Genomic DNA, 12267 nt, shown 5'->3' with positions numbered 1-12267 from the left:
GAGAATTTTATTTATACTGAAGGTTCTGGTACAGGTCAAGGCTTCATGATTATCTCTGACACAGCAATAAAGGGCACTTACAAAAATGTTACAACAATACAATGACTCGCAAGGAGAAGATAAGCACGTAGACGAAAATACAGGCAAACACTCGTCCACCTTCCTAGTAAGGAAGGATGGACGCGGTCACTTTTCCATTAACAATGGAAATGAAGCGCGTTGACCAATGCAGGAGGAAGGCCTCCTCCCCGAGCATTACAAGTTCTTCATTTAGATGCTTCAATAAAAGAGTTCTGAAGCGATGGAGCAGAGGGAACATGGCTCTCTGCGGGCGTCCCCGCAGACTCGCATATCCTCTCCGCTTCCAAAGTACGAAAGCGCCAATGCACATGATGAGTTCGGCAAAGGCATCTCGGTGACGGCTTTGCCACTGAATGTGTGTCTGAAACATGCTGGTTACAAGGCGCCAAAAAATGCGCGCAACCTGACATTCGTAGATGGCGTGATTTAAAGTTTCGGTGCGACCGCATTGCGGGCATGAGGCGGAGGGCGCCACGCCCCACGCTGCAAGACGATCGGCCGTGGGTAGCGCTTCCCATTGCCGAAGCCAAGTAAAGCTTCTTACATCTGCTGGGAGGGAAACAATGGTGCGATTCATCCGCCTCCTTTTGCGCATTTTCCTGCATTGGTCATCGTCAAGAGCTTGGAGCGCTACACCTTCACAAAGCTCGCTCGCAGTCATTTCTCTAGGGTCACATTCAGGCATCGTGTTATTAAAGAAATGCAATGAGTTAATTACATATATGTAAAATGGTGGCGGTCTCTCGGCCGCCGGGCCCATCCGAACAGGAAGATCAAAGAAACGACGCGACATACCCATTAGGTATGAGGACAGCTCGCTGCCTCGATACATTGTGTCAGAAATCAGGTCCCACATGGTTTTCAAGGCCAATGCACGACACATGACATCAAGATCTGGGATGCTGAACCCTCCCATGTTGGTAGGGAGTCGAACAAAAACTCTTGCCACGCTTTCCGCATGGCCATCCCAGAAAAAAGAGCCACACAGGGTGGCTAAACTCTGAAGGACTCGGCGAGGAGGACGTGCGACCTTGGCTACATAGAAAAGAGATGCTATGATGGAAGTTTTGATTAGATATGCGCGTTCTGAGAACGGTAGGTGAAAGGTTTTGGCTATTTCTGTTCGCTTTTCAGCTTTGCGTTTTATTTCCTTCCAGGTGGTGCGGGCTACTTCTCCGGACGCTAAAAACGTGACGCCCAGGACTTTGACACCATCTACAAACTGCACTCCGTCTGGGAAGTCACCCCTAAAGGACCCAAAGCTGAGAGCTTGGCTTTTAGCTGGGTTGAGACGCGCTCCCGACAGGTGGCTATATGTGTGGAAGAGCTGCAGGAAGGCTCTGTAACTGTCAATATCTCTGATGAACAGGGATACATCATCTGCATATGCTGCAACCTTGATTTCGCCTTGGCCTGGAAGGGGAAAGCCCCGTATTGACTGGCAACATTGTATCCGGTGGAGCAAGGGTTCTATGCAAAGGACAAACAGGATCGAGGACAATGGGCATCCTTGTCGAATGCCGCGACTCACGGGGAGGGGTTCAGTGATTCGATTGTTAATCACGAGTCTGGCTTCCAAATCTGTGTACAGGAGCCTTAGGACATTGATCAGATTCGCAGGGAAACCAAAACATTCTAGTACTCCAAACAGATAGTTTCGCTCTACCCGATCGAACGCTTTTTCTTGGTCTAGGGAAACAAAGACGCCCGAGACCTGCGTGCGTGTGGCATACGTGAAGAGGTCACGGGTTAGAGCTAAAGAAGAAAAAATTGTGCGCTCCGGCACGCAACATGTCTGGACATTGCTTATCAGTTCAGGGAGAACGGATGATATGCGATGCGCCAGTATGGCGGTAAGTATTTTATAGTCTGAATTGAGTAATGAAATGGGCCTCCATGCTTTCGGGTCGGATGGTACGCCTCCACTTTTCAGGAGGAGCACAACTTTGCTTTCACGAAATGATGCTGGCCGAAGCCCATCAGTAAGGAGTCCATTGAGCATAGATAGCAGGTGGGCGTGTATTTCGGTGAAGAAAGTTTTGTAAAAAATAAGTGGTAGCCCATCAGGGCCTGCGGCAGCAGAGGCATTCATCCCTTGGAGCGTAAAATTTAGCTCCTCTAGGGTGACTGGGCTACACAGACTATCACGACTCTCCTCGGGAATGCGGGCTATGCCTGTGCAAAAATCGCTTATGGTAGTATTTTGGCTCGCAGAATCCCTGCACTCCGCTGTAAACAAGTGCGTAAAGTGCGCGCTAAAAACGGCCTCAATGTCATCAGCCTGATCAGACTGTGTGCCGTCCGGCAACTGAACGAAAGGGATCTCTTCTCGACATTCCGACGAGCCACAGCGAATACTGCGCAGTACAGAAGGGTCTGCGATCGGCCTTCCATTAATGTATGTCTGCGCCGCAGTTCGGGAGTTGAGTCGAAGTAAGAGTTCATAGCGGGCTTGCAATTGGTTCAGATAGTCCTGCATTGTGAACGTGAGGGGCGCGCCCCGTCGCACAATGCGTGCCCTACGAAGTGTATCATTTATTTCGGCAGTTAAACGTGCCCTTCTATTTCGACCTGCTTTTATGAGCTCCGTTCGCCATGTGGTTTTTAGAGCGTCCCAGCTACTTGGCTGAGGAGCGTGGCTGCACGTTCCTGCTAAGGCTTCTTTCAAGGAGGCTACACTTGGAGGGTCGTGGGCCAATGTCAAGTCCATTTTCCACTGGTCCCTAGGTGGGACAGGGTGATTGAAGTGGAGTGTCACTAAAACTGGGTAATGGTCGGAGATGCGCGGGACATCGGGTGGGAACGTAAGAACTTCACAATCAGTGACATAATTAATGAGATTCTCTGGGAAGTAAAAGCGGTCTAGCCGACTCTTATTCCTGCCCCGTTGCCATGTGGCAACGAACGTTTCACCGTGCAACTCTATCCAGGCATCTCTCAGTTTGAAATTATGTACAAGCTGTTTTAAGGCTCGGGCCCCGCTGTAGGGCCTACCTTGTCGCCTACCGCTAACATCCCTGTAAGGGTCTTCAACACAGTTGAAATCACCAACTATGAAGGTGGGATAATTGTCCAACAAAAAGGTATCCAAAGAATCGAAAAACTCAGAGGTGGAAGATCGCTGGGAGGGAGCATAAACCACAAGTGCGCGCACACGTCTGCCTTGCACATTGAAATCAACAGCCAAGGTGCGACCATCGAAACCATATACGCAGTGGGCACCACGACGAAAATGTGGCTTAAGGAAAACAACTCCAACGCCAGACATATGTGAATCAGTAAGTGTAAAAAAGGCATGAACAAAAAAGCGATCACAAAAAGATTGAACATCATATGGACAACTAAAATTGCACTCTTGTAAGAAAAGAATATCCACATTGCGAGCACGGGCAAAGTTTACAATCTCTCTCTGTTTGTTCAGGTTCCTGAAGCCCTGAGCATTCAGAGTTAAAAGATGAATTCCTGCCATTGTTATTATGAAAGTGCGCACACGGATATTCTGAACTAAGGAGGGGAAAAAAAAGGACATAAAAGACTGTTATCTATGGAAAGTCGTGCCCAGACTGCGCCTGGGCACTGGGAATTTTGTTGGGCTTACTCAAGTTGGACGAGTCGTCGCTGTCTGCCGACTCGGGATGTCCCCTTTTCGCAGTCTGGCGGTCGTAATCCATAAGGTTGTCACCCGTGAGTGATCCGACGAGGAGGTTGAGGGGGTGTTTCAAGTCTATTTTCCGAGAGTCAGTCGCAAGTCTGTTCACTCGAATGTTCTGTGGAACACTTTGTGGCATGCGGTGTCCACCCGTCGAGTCGTCGCTTCCTGTCGCTCGGGAGCCACGTGCAACCGGGTTACGTGGAAACTCGGTGAGGTCCGAAGTGTTGTTTGTACTGGAGTGGAAAGTTGAGTCGCTGGATGTTGAAGCGGCGTCATCCGGCTGCGCTATGTTCCGGCTGGCGTCTCCGCTCGACTCATCAGATGATGTGGGAGGAAGTTCTGGGAAGTCTTGTGGTGAATCTATGGTGCCCTTAATTGTGTCAGAAATTTCACCGTCGGTTTTCTCATCTATGGTGAGTTCTTCCGTGTCGGAAGCTGCTACTGAGTCAGCCCCCGGTGTGACTTCTCGTCGCTCTACTGCTGGAGAGCGCGCTCTTTGTTCCTCGGAGGCCGCTGCTGCCGCAAAAGACCTTGGCCGCACGCAGTCAACAGTTGCGTGATGTCCTCCGCACCTGCGGCACGGTTCTTTGCACCCCTCCGTGGCATGTCCGAAGATACCGCATCTGGAACAGCGGGGAGTGTGGCAGTCTCTTCCGATATGGCCTGACAGGCGGCATTTGGAGCACACCTTCTGAACACCCCGATAATCACACATCACCGTGTGACCTTGAACTGAAAGAAAATTGGGGATGGGCTTCTTCATTTCTATTTTAACAACTCGGATTCCTGTGCCAACGCCGGGGCGTCCTTTAAAGACTGGTTCGTGTACATTCTGGACGTTGCCGTACGCTGACATCACTGCAGCAATCGTTGCGTCGGCCACCCACAGAGGCACTCGGAAAATGGACACGTGGACGATTTCGGGGCCAACACTCGCTATCGGGACTGAAACACCATTGATAAGGATGCTGCCTTTGGTCTTGATTTTCGATGCTGCGCTATCAGAAGACGCCGCTACACCGAACTTGGCTCCTCCGATATGTTGGAGGGACTTGACGCCGGCAACGCCGGTCACAGATTCAAGGGCATCGATGATTTCATCAACCGTGCTGCCCTCTGGTGCTTCAAAAATGAAGCAATGCGCTTTGGGAGGCGGGGTGGCGTATGCCATCAGGATGGTGGAGCGGAGCCCTGGCTCCCACGGCGAAACGCAGTGGTGCCCGGGCGGGTTGTTGACTGGCGGATCCCCTGGACGATCCGGTGGGCGGAATCCAGGGCCCGCCTTGATGCTCGAAGATCTGGTCCTGGTCGGGCAGAGTAACGGCGACGCTGATCACGGTAGCCTCGGCACCAGGTAAGTATGCTTGGACGACGTCTCTGCCGCGGAGGCAACCTACAGAGACGCCGCCTTCTGCTCAAGTTACGACCGTTGGGAAATAAAAGAACGTGCCTCTCCCTGCTCCGTGTTTCTTGTCTACCCGGAGAATAACAAATGTTTTCTTGCGAACTCTCAAGCTGTTAATTCAAAACTATTTTGTAGAAGCCTACTGACCATTATATGTGCACAAAATAGGCTACAAACTCGCACAACACGCTGGCGTATGTCTCAGTGTTGCTAATAGACATGTTTAACGGGTGGTGGCGCCACCTCACACGCCTTCCAACTTCTCGCATTCCTCTACTGCGGCAATGCACTGCAGCGTATTGAGCGATTGAGCGTGCAGAGTTCGTGCCCCCAAGCAGTTCGTACCGGAGAAAGTCCCAGCGATTCGCGCGTTTCCGGCAAGAAACCATCCCCGTGAGTCTCGCAAGTGGCGTCACGGACTCCGATCGCATTGTAGTAGCGACCGTAGCAGAGTGTGCCACGGGACTCGGGTATTGCACAACAGGGGAAGATCACTTGACAAGGGTAACGTAGAACCTGCGTCACGGCTACAATCCTCGCCCTCTCAGCAGTTTTTTTTTTTTTTTTTTTTTTTACTCTTTTCCGGGCTTTTTCTTTCGAACTTTTTTCCTTGTCTTTTTTTGCGCACGTTCTTTGTAGAGGTCCCGTATTCCTTCCCGATATTCCGCTAACCACGCCCTACCTCCATTTCCCTCTTCGTGCTAACATACATTAAGTGTCCTAGGATTTAACGTGCTTTCTCTACCTGCCGTGTTTTTTTTTTTTTTTTTTTTTTTTCAATTCATTTCACCACCTTTCTACCTGTTTCTTTTCCTCGCCTTGCTTTACATAGCGCAAATATGAAAAAGTTAACCCTCACGGTCTGCGTAGGGTTGTTCAATATGAAAAGGAGCAAAGTTATGCCATTCATTAAGTTACCCGTTCCTCTGTCGTTTATGTGTCAAGTATACTTTTTTGTGTGTTTTATTGATTATAAATGTAACGTCCAAAAGTAATTTTCGCCTTTACTTGAGAAAATAAAACGAACCGTCTTTTTGAGCAAACTGATAGTTCCCTTTCATACTCGGAGACAGTGTACAAAGACTACGTGGGGAAAGCAGCGTCAGAAATCGAGCAGGCAACGCAGCTTGTGGAGGTGGCACGCATACATGCTTACTTGTTTTTTGTTTTTCCTTATAAACCACTTGGCTTAGACGACAATTACTATTTCGAATGAAATTAGAGCATTCTGCGTCTCTCGTACTATACTAAACAGTACCCTAATTTCGGCAATTTAACAAAAAGCACATGCAAATCTGCGTGTATTTCGCCGCTTCGCTCCGAATATAATCTCAAAGCAATTCCTATCAGTTTAAACAAATCTAATAAACCACGTGGCGTAGACGGCCCCCGCCGTGAGTGAGTGATGCAGTGGTAAGACGCGCCCGACTACTGTGCCGGAGTTCCCGGGTCCGACCACGGCGGCTGCGTTTTTCGATGGAGGCGAAACGAAGTGGCGTCCGTGTGCTGTGCGATGTCAGCGCACGTTAAAGATCCTCAGGTGGTCGAAATTACTCCGTAGCCCTCCACAACGGCTCCCCTTTCTCTCATTCCACTTTCAACTCCCACCTTCCTCCCTTCCCTTACGGCGCGGTTCAGAGTATTCGCGAGAGTTCAGAGAGTTCGCAGACTGGAGTGGCTTGCTACGGAAAGCGGGTGCTTGGCGCCTCAGCAGAGTGGTTTTCGCCCCTTACGAGACTGCATTGCGGATGTTGTCAGCACCATTGAAAACGCCCGCAACACCAGCCAAGTGGGATACCTCATCCTGCTCGACATCAGAAGCGCCTTGGATTGTCTTCCTCACTGGGCAGTGATCGACGCGCTAAAAAACATTGGTGCCACCGGCCGCCTCCTGAACTTCGTCAGTGCGTTCCTCAGCGAGCGAACACTCTCCGTGAAGGTGGGCAGCACCTGTAGTGCCCCCCGTCCAGTGCCATGCGGTGTCCCTCAGGGAAGTGTGCTGAGCCCTTTCCTATTCAACATCGTGCTGGCCCAACTACCCTTGTGTCTCCCCCGTGCTGTGCGCGAGTTTGTGCGTGTGTGTGTATATGCGGACGATGTTGCCCTGTTCGCCTCATCAACAACCCGCAGCAACGCCTCATCGCTTCGCGACCTTCAGCGTGCGCTCGATGCTGTCACCGCGTTTATTCGCAGTGTCGGCCTCGCAGTGTCGGCCGAAAAAACTGAAGCCCTGCTCTACCATCCCCGTGGTGCTGCAGCCCGCAACAAAACACGCCCTCTTCGCCTGGACGGAACCCCCCTGCCTTGGCGCACAACGGTTGTTTACCTCGGCCTCAAAATTGATGCCCGCATCACCTGGCGCCCTGCGGTGGATAAAGTGTGCGCAGACACCAAGCGCATAGGTAAACTAGCGCTTCGTCTCCTTGCCAAAGGTGAAGGAGCCTCTCCCCCGCTCTGTGCAAGAATCCATGAAGCGATCGCCTCAGCCAGAGCATTGTATGCCCTTCCCCTGCTCAGCCTCAGCCTACTCCAATGGAAAAGGCTGGACACATGCCATAGGAACGCCATACGACACATATATGGTCTCCCCAACGGATCTCAGGTGGCAGCGACCTATGCAGAAACCCGCACCATCCCCCTCTCACTAAGAGCACTCAAAACTGCCCTCAACCACATCGAGCGGCTTCACCGAGCACAAGATGGCTCTGAACTTCTTCGCAGAATTTCAGCCAAACCTAACACACGCATCGGTCGTGTCATGTGCCTCTTCCGTGAGATACTGGGCCCCCCTCCACCGCCCCTTGCTGCTTCACAACCCCCACATGAAATCTGCCCGCCCCGCATCTATCAGGGTCTCCCAGGGGTGAAGAGCAAACGAAACACGCCCGTATGCGAACTTCAGCAAGAGGCCGAATCCAAAATTCACACGGATTTTCGTCACCGAACCCTCATCTTTACTGATGGGTCAGTCCGTCAGCAAGAAAAATCCGCAGCTGCTGCATGTGTGATTCCCGACTTGGACACCTCTAAATTATGCAGGCTACACTTCCCTTCCTCGTCACAAACAGCTGAGATAGCTGCACTCAATCTGGCAGCCACCCTGCTCCTGGAAAGCCCTGAAATTAAAAATGCTGCCATTCTCACCGATTCGAGGGCAGCGCTTCAGGCCCTTGCGCAGCCTAGCAAAGGACCTCGCCTACTGCAAGTATGCGCACGCAACTTCCAACGCCTCGCCGAATCCGGCTGCGATACAGTCCTACAATGGATCCCATCGCACTGTGGGATAGGGGGCAACGAACTTGCTGATGAGCTCGCTCGATCAGCCCACCACCCGTCCGTTCCCATGTGCGCGGACAACACTACATATGACTGTGCTCGTCTTGCAATCGCGCGACACACCATTTCCCACCACCCTGACCCTCGCATCGCCAGCGGCCACCCCTTCCGTGCAGTTAATACTCGCCTCTTCGCCCGGAGAGACTATGTTCTGCTGTTGCGCCTCCGCATCGGATGTGTTTGGACCGGTGTGCGCGCTAGCCGACTACGAGGAATGTCTCCCCTGTGTGCGTCGTGCGGTGACGCAGAAACACTCGAACACGTTCTGTGTATGTGCCCTGTGTACTCGCAACCGCGACACCTCCTTCGGGAAGGTTACCGAAATCTTGGACTTCCCTGTGCTAACACATGTGAGATCCTTCACCCGTCTGGCCCTCCCCACAAAGTGCAAAGTGCCCTAAAAGTGCTCCTGTTATTCCTACGGGACAGTGGACTAAGTGCAAAACTGTGAACACTTTCCATCTTCCCCTAGTGCGCAAATTATTGCCAGCAACTCTCACCAATTCAGTGTGCCACTCCCGCGCTATTCCCCGCATAGCACCAGTTCCATTTTTTTCTTTTATTATCATTACTCTGTTTGTGTTTTTTTTTTCTTGTCCCATAAGGCCCTTTTGCACAAGGACCTTCTCTCACTCCTGCGCGCAACCAACTGCCCGCAAATCGTCTAACTTTTATCTGTACCAATTTATGTAATGCCCACAGAATCTTTTTTTTTTTCTGTGTGTGTGTTTATCATAATCAATTCCTCCGTTACATATTCCATAAGGTCCCATGCACCTTCTGCAAAGGCCCTATCTCCTCCATCTCAAATAATCCCCTCAGACTACTTTTTTTTTTTTTTCCTCCCTCCACTTATTATTTTTTTTTTTTTGTGGTGTTTATTATCATCAATTCTTCCTTTATATATCCCATAAGGTCCCATGCAACCTCTGCAAAGGCCCTTCCTTCCCAGCCTATCTGTTGCATTTCAACTAATGCCCTCAGACTACTTTTTTTTTCCTCTCTTCTTTTTTTTTTTCTTTTGTCTGTTTAGTATCATCAATTCCTCCGTTACATATTCCATAAGGTCCCATCCACCTTCTGCAAAGGCCCTATCTCCTGCATTTCAAATAATCCCCTCAGACTTTTTTTTTTTTTTTTTGTGGTGTTTATTATCATCAATTCTTCCTTTATATATCCCATAAGGTCCCGTGCAACCTCTGCAAAGGCCCTTCCTTCCCAGCCTATCTGTCGCATTTCAAATATGCCCTCAGACTACTTTTTATTATTATTATTATTATTATTATTATTATTATTATTATTATTATTATTATTATTATTATTATTATTATTATTTTTTATTATTATTATCTTATCTCCTCCTATATTATCCCACAAGGCTCTTTGCCCCTTCTGCAAGGCCCCACTCCTCCCACCGCGCGCATCCAACTGCTCGCATAAGCATCCATGACATTCCAAATCTCTCTATCAGATTTTCTTTTTTTTTTCCCTTTCTTTAAACCTCATAATTATCTCTACATATGTCATGAAGGCTTTCTCCTTTGCGCGGCACGTCCCCGCTTCAAAATCCACCAATCCTTGTTGTACGAGTGTTTGCCCTTCCATGTTTGGCATTTTTCTCCAGGGGTCCTCGACATTGACTACTAACGACAACGCTTTCGCTCCCCCTTCCCCTCTACTCGGCCCCGTTGCGGTGTATCCCTGCAAGTACAGGAGACAGTTATAGGGCCGTGTAATCCCCCCCTTCTCTTCCCCCCTCAACAAGAATCTCATTATTATTATCTGTCATACAGAGCAAGTGTGACAGATACTGCGCCTTTTTCTTCCAGCGACAGTAGCGATGGTGTACCTACAAACTTGCTCTAGGCGGATAAAGTGCGACTAATTAACGCCGATAAGAGGCAAATGATAGAGGAGAGGAGGGATTCCCCTGATACTTAATATCCGAAATAGACTGCTGAAGGTCATTTCTTACTAAGCAAACCTGTGCATCCCACGAGGTTTATCTATTTATGATCTGAATTATTACGTAACTAAACTCCCCTTAAGCGAACGACCTCGCATTACCGAAGTGCCTGCAACGGAGCAGCACCAAAACAGCCGCCGATGAGTTATATAATCTGACTTTTGATGGTATAGCGAGGGGGAAAGCGCGAACGCAGTCCCCCACTACCAAAAATTGCATGCCCCATCTGCCCCAGTTTGGGGTAGTGGCAGGGGTCAGCACGAGCGTAGTGCAATGCCCGCACCTCTCCCTGGAGGCACCGCCTTGCTGATCACGGTAGCCTCGGCACCAGGTAAGTATGCTTGGACGACGTCTCTGCCGCGGAGGCAACCTACAGAGACGCCGCCTTCTGCTCAAGTTACGACCGTTGGGAAATAAAAGAACGTGCCTCTCCCTGCTCCGTGTTTCTTGTCTACCCGGAGAATAACAAATGTTTTCTTGCGAACTCTCAAGCTGTTAATTCAAAACTATTTTGTAGAAGCCTACTGACCATTATATGTGCACAAAATAGGCTACAAACTCGCACAACACGCTGGCGTATGTCTCAGTGTTGCTAATAGACATGTTTAACGGGTGGTGGCGCCACCTCACACGCCTTCCAACTTCTCGCATTCCTCTACTGCGGCAATGCACTGCAGCGTATTGAGCGATTGAGCGTGCAGAGTTCGTGCCCCCAAGCAGTTCGTACCGGAGAAAGTCCCAGCGATTCGCGCGTTTCCGGCAAGAAACCATCCCCGTGAGTCTCGCAAGTGGCGTCACGGACTCCGATCGCATTGTAGTAGCGACCGTAGCAGAGTGTGCCACGGGACTCGGGTATTGCACAACAGGGGAAGATCACTTGACAAGGGTAACGTAGAACCTGCGTCACGGCTACAATCCTCGCCCTCTCAGCAGTTTTTTTTTTTTTTTTTTTTTACTCTTTTCCGGGCTTTTTCTTTCGAACTTTTTTCCTTGTCTTTTTTTGCGCACGTTCTTTGTAGAGGTCCCGTATTCCTTCCCGATATTCCGCTAACCACGCCCTACCTCCATTTCCCTCTTCGTGCTAACATACATTAAGTGTCCTAGGATTTAACGTGCTTTCTCTACCTGCCGTGTTTTTTTTTTTTTTTTTTTTTTTCAATTCATTTCACCACCTTTCTACCTGTTTCTTTTCCTCGCCTTGCTTTACATAGCGCAAATATGAAAAAGTTAACCCTCACGGTCTGCGTAGGGTTGTTCAATATGAAAAGGAGCAAAGTTATGCCATTCATTAAGTTACCCGTTCCTCTGTCGTTTATGTGTCAAGTATACTTTTTTGTGTGTTTTATTGATTATAAATGTAACGTCCAAAAGTAATTTTCGCCTTTACTTGAGAAAATAAAACGAACCGTCTTTTTGAGCAAACTGATAGTTCCCTTTCATACTCGGAGACAGTGTACAAAGACTACGTGGGGAAAGCAGCGTCAGAAATCGAGCAGGCAACGCAGCTTGTGGAGGTGGCACGCATACATGCTTACTTGTTTTTTGTTTTTCCTTATAAACCACTTGGCTTAGACGACAATTACTATTTCGAATGAAATTAGAGCATTCTGCGTCTCTCGTACTATACTAAACAGTACCCTAATTTCGGCAATTTAACAAAAAGCACATGCAAATCTGCGTGTATTTCGCCGCTTCGCTCCGAATATAATCTCAAAGCAATTCCTATCAGTTTAAACAAATCTAATAAACCACGTGGCGTAGACGGCCCCCGCCGTGAGTGAGTGATGCAGTGGTAAGACGCGCCCGACTACTGTGCCGGAGTTCCCG

The 12267-nt window shown here is 49.4% G+C and overlaps 1 non-coding gene across 1 annotated transcript; it reads right to left on the bottom strand.

Moving 5' to 3' along the window:
- Positions 1-10615: 10615 nt before the first annotated feature.
- On the bottom strand, positions 10616-10779 carry LOC146184369 (U1 spliceosomal RNA). The gene has a single exon (XR_014709012.1). It is a non-coding gene; the product is annotated as a U1 spliceosomal RNA (small nuclear RNA).
- Positions 10780-12267: the final 1488 nt, after the last annotated feature.

The sequence above is a fragment of the Amblyomma maculatum genome, chromosome 7 (assembly GCF_055883805.1).
Source record: "Amblyomma maculatum isolate TAMU_Amacu chromosome 7, ASM5588380v1, whole genome shotgun sequence".
Classification (NCBI taxonomy): domain Eukaryota; kingdom Metazoa; phylum Arthropoda; class Arachnida; order Ixodida; family Ixodidae; genus Amblyomma; species Amblyomma maculatum.
The sequence above is the reverse complement of the archived record's forward strand: the minus strand, read 5'-3'. Positions and strand labels throughout refer to the sequence as shown.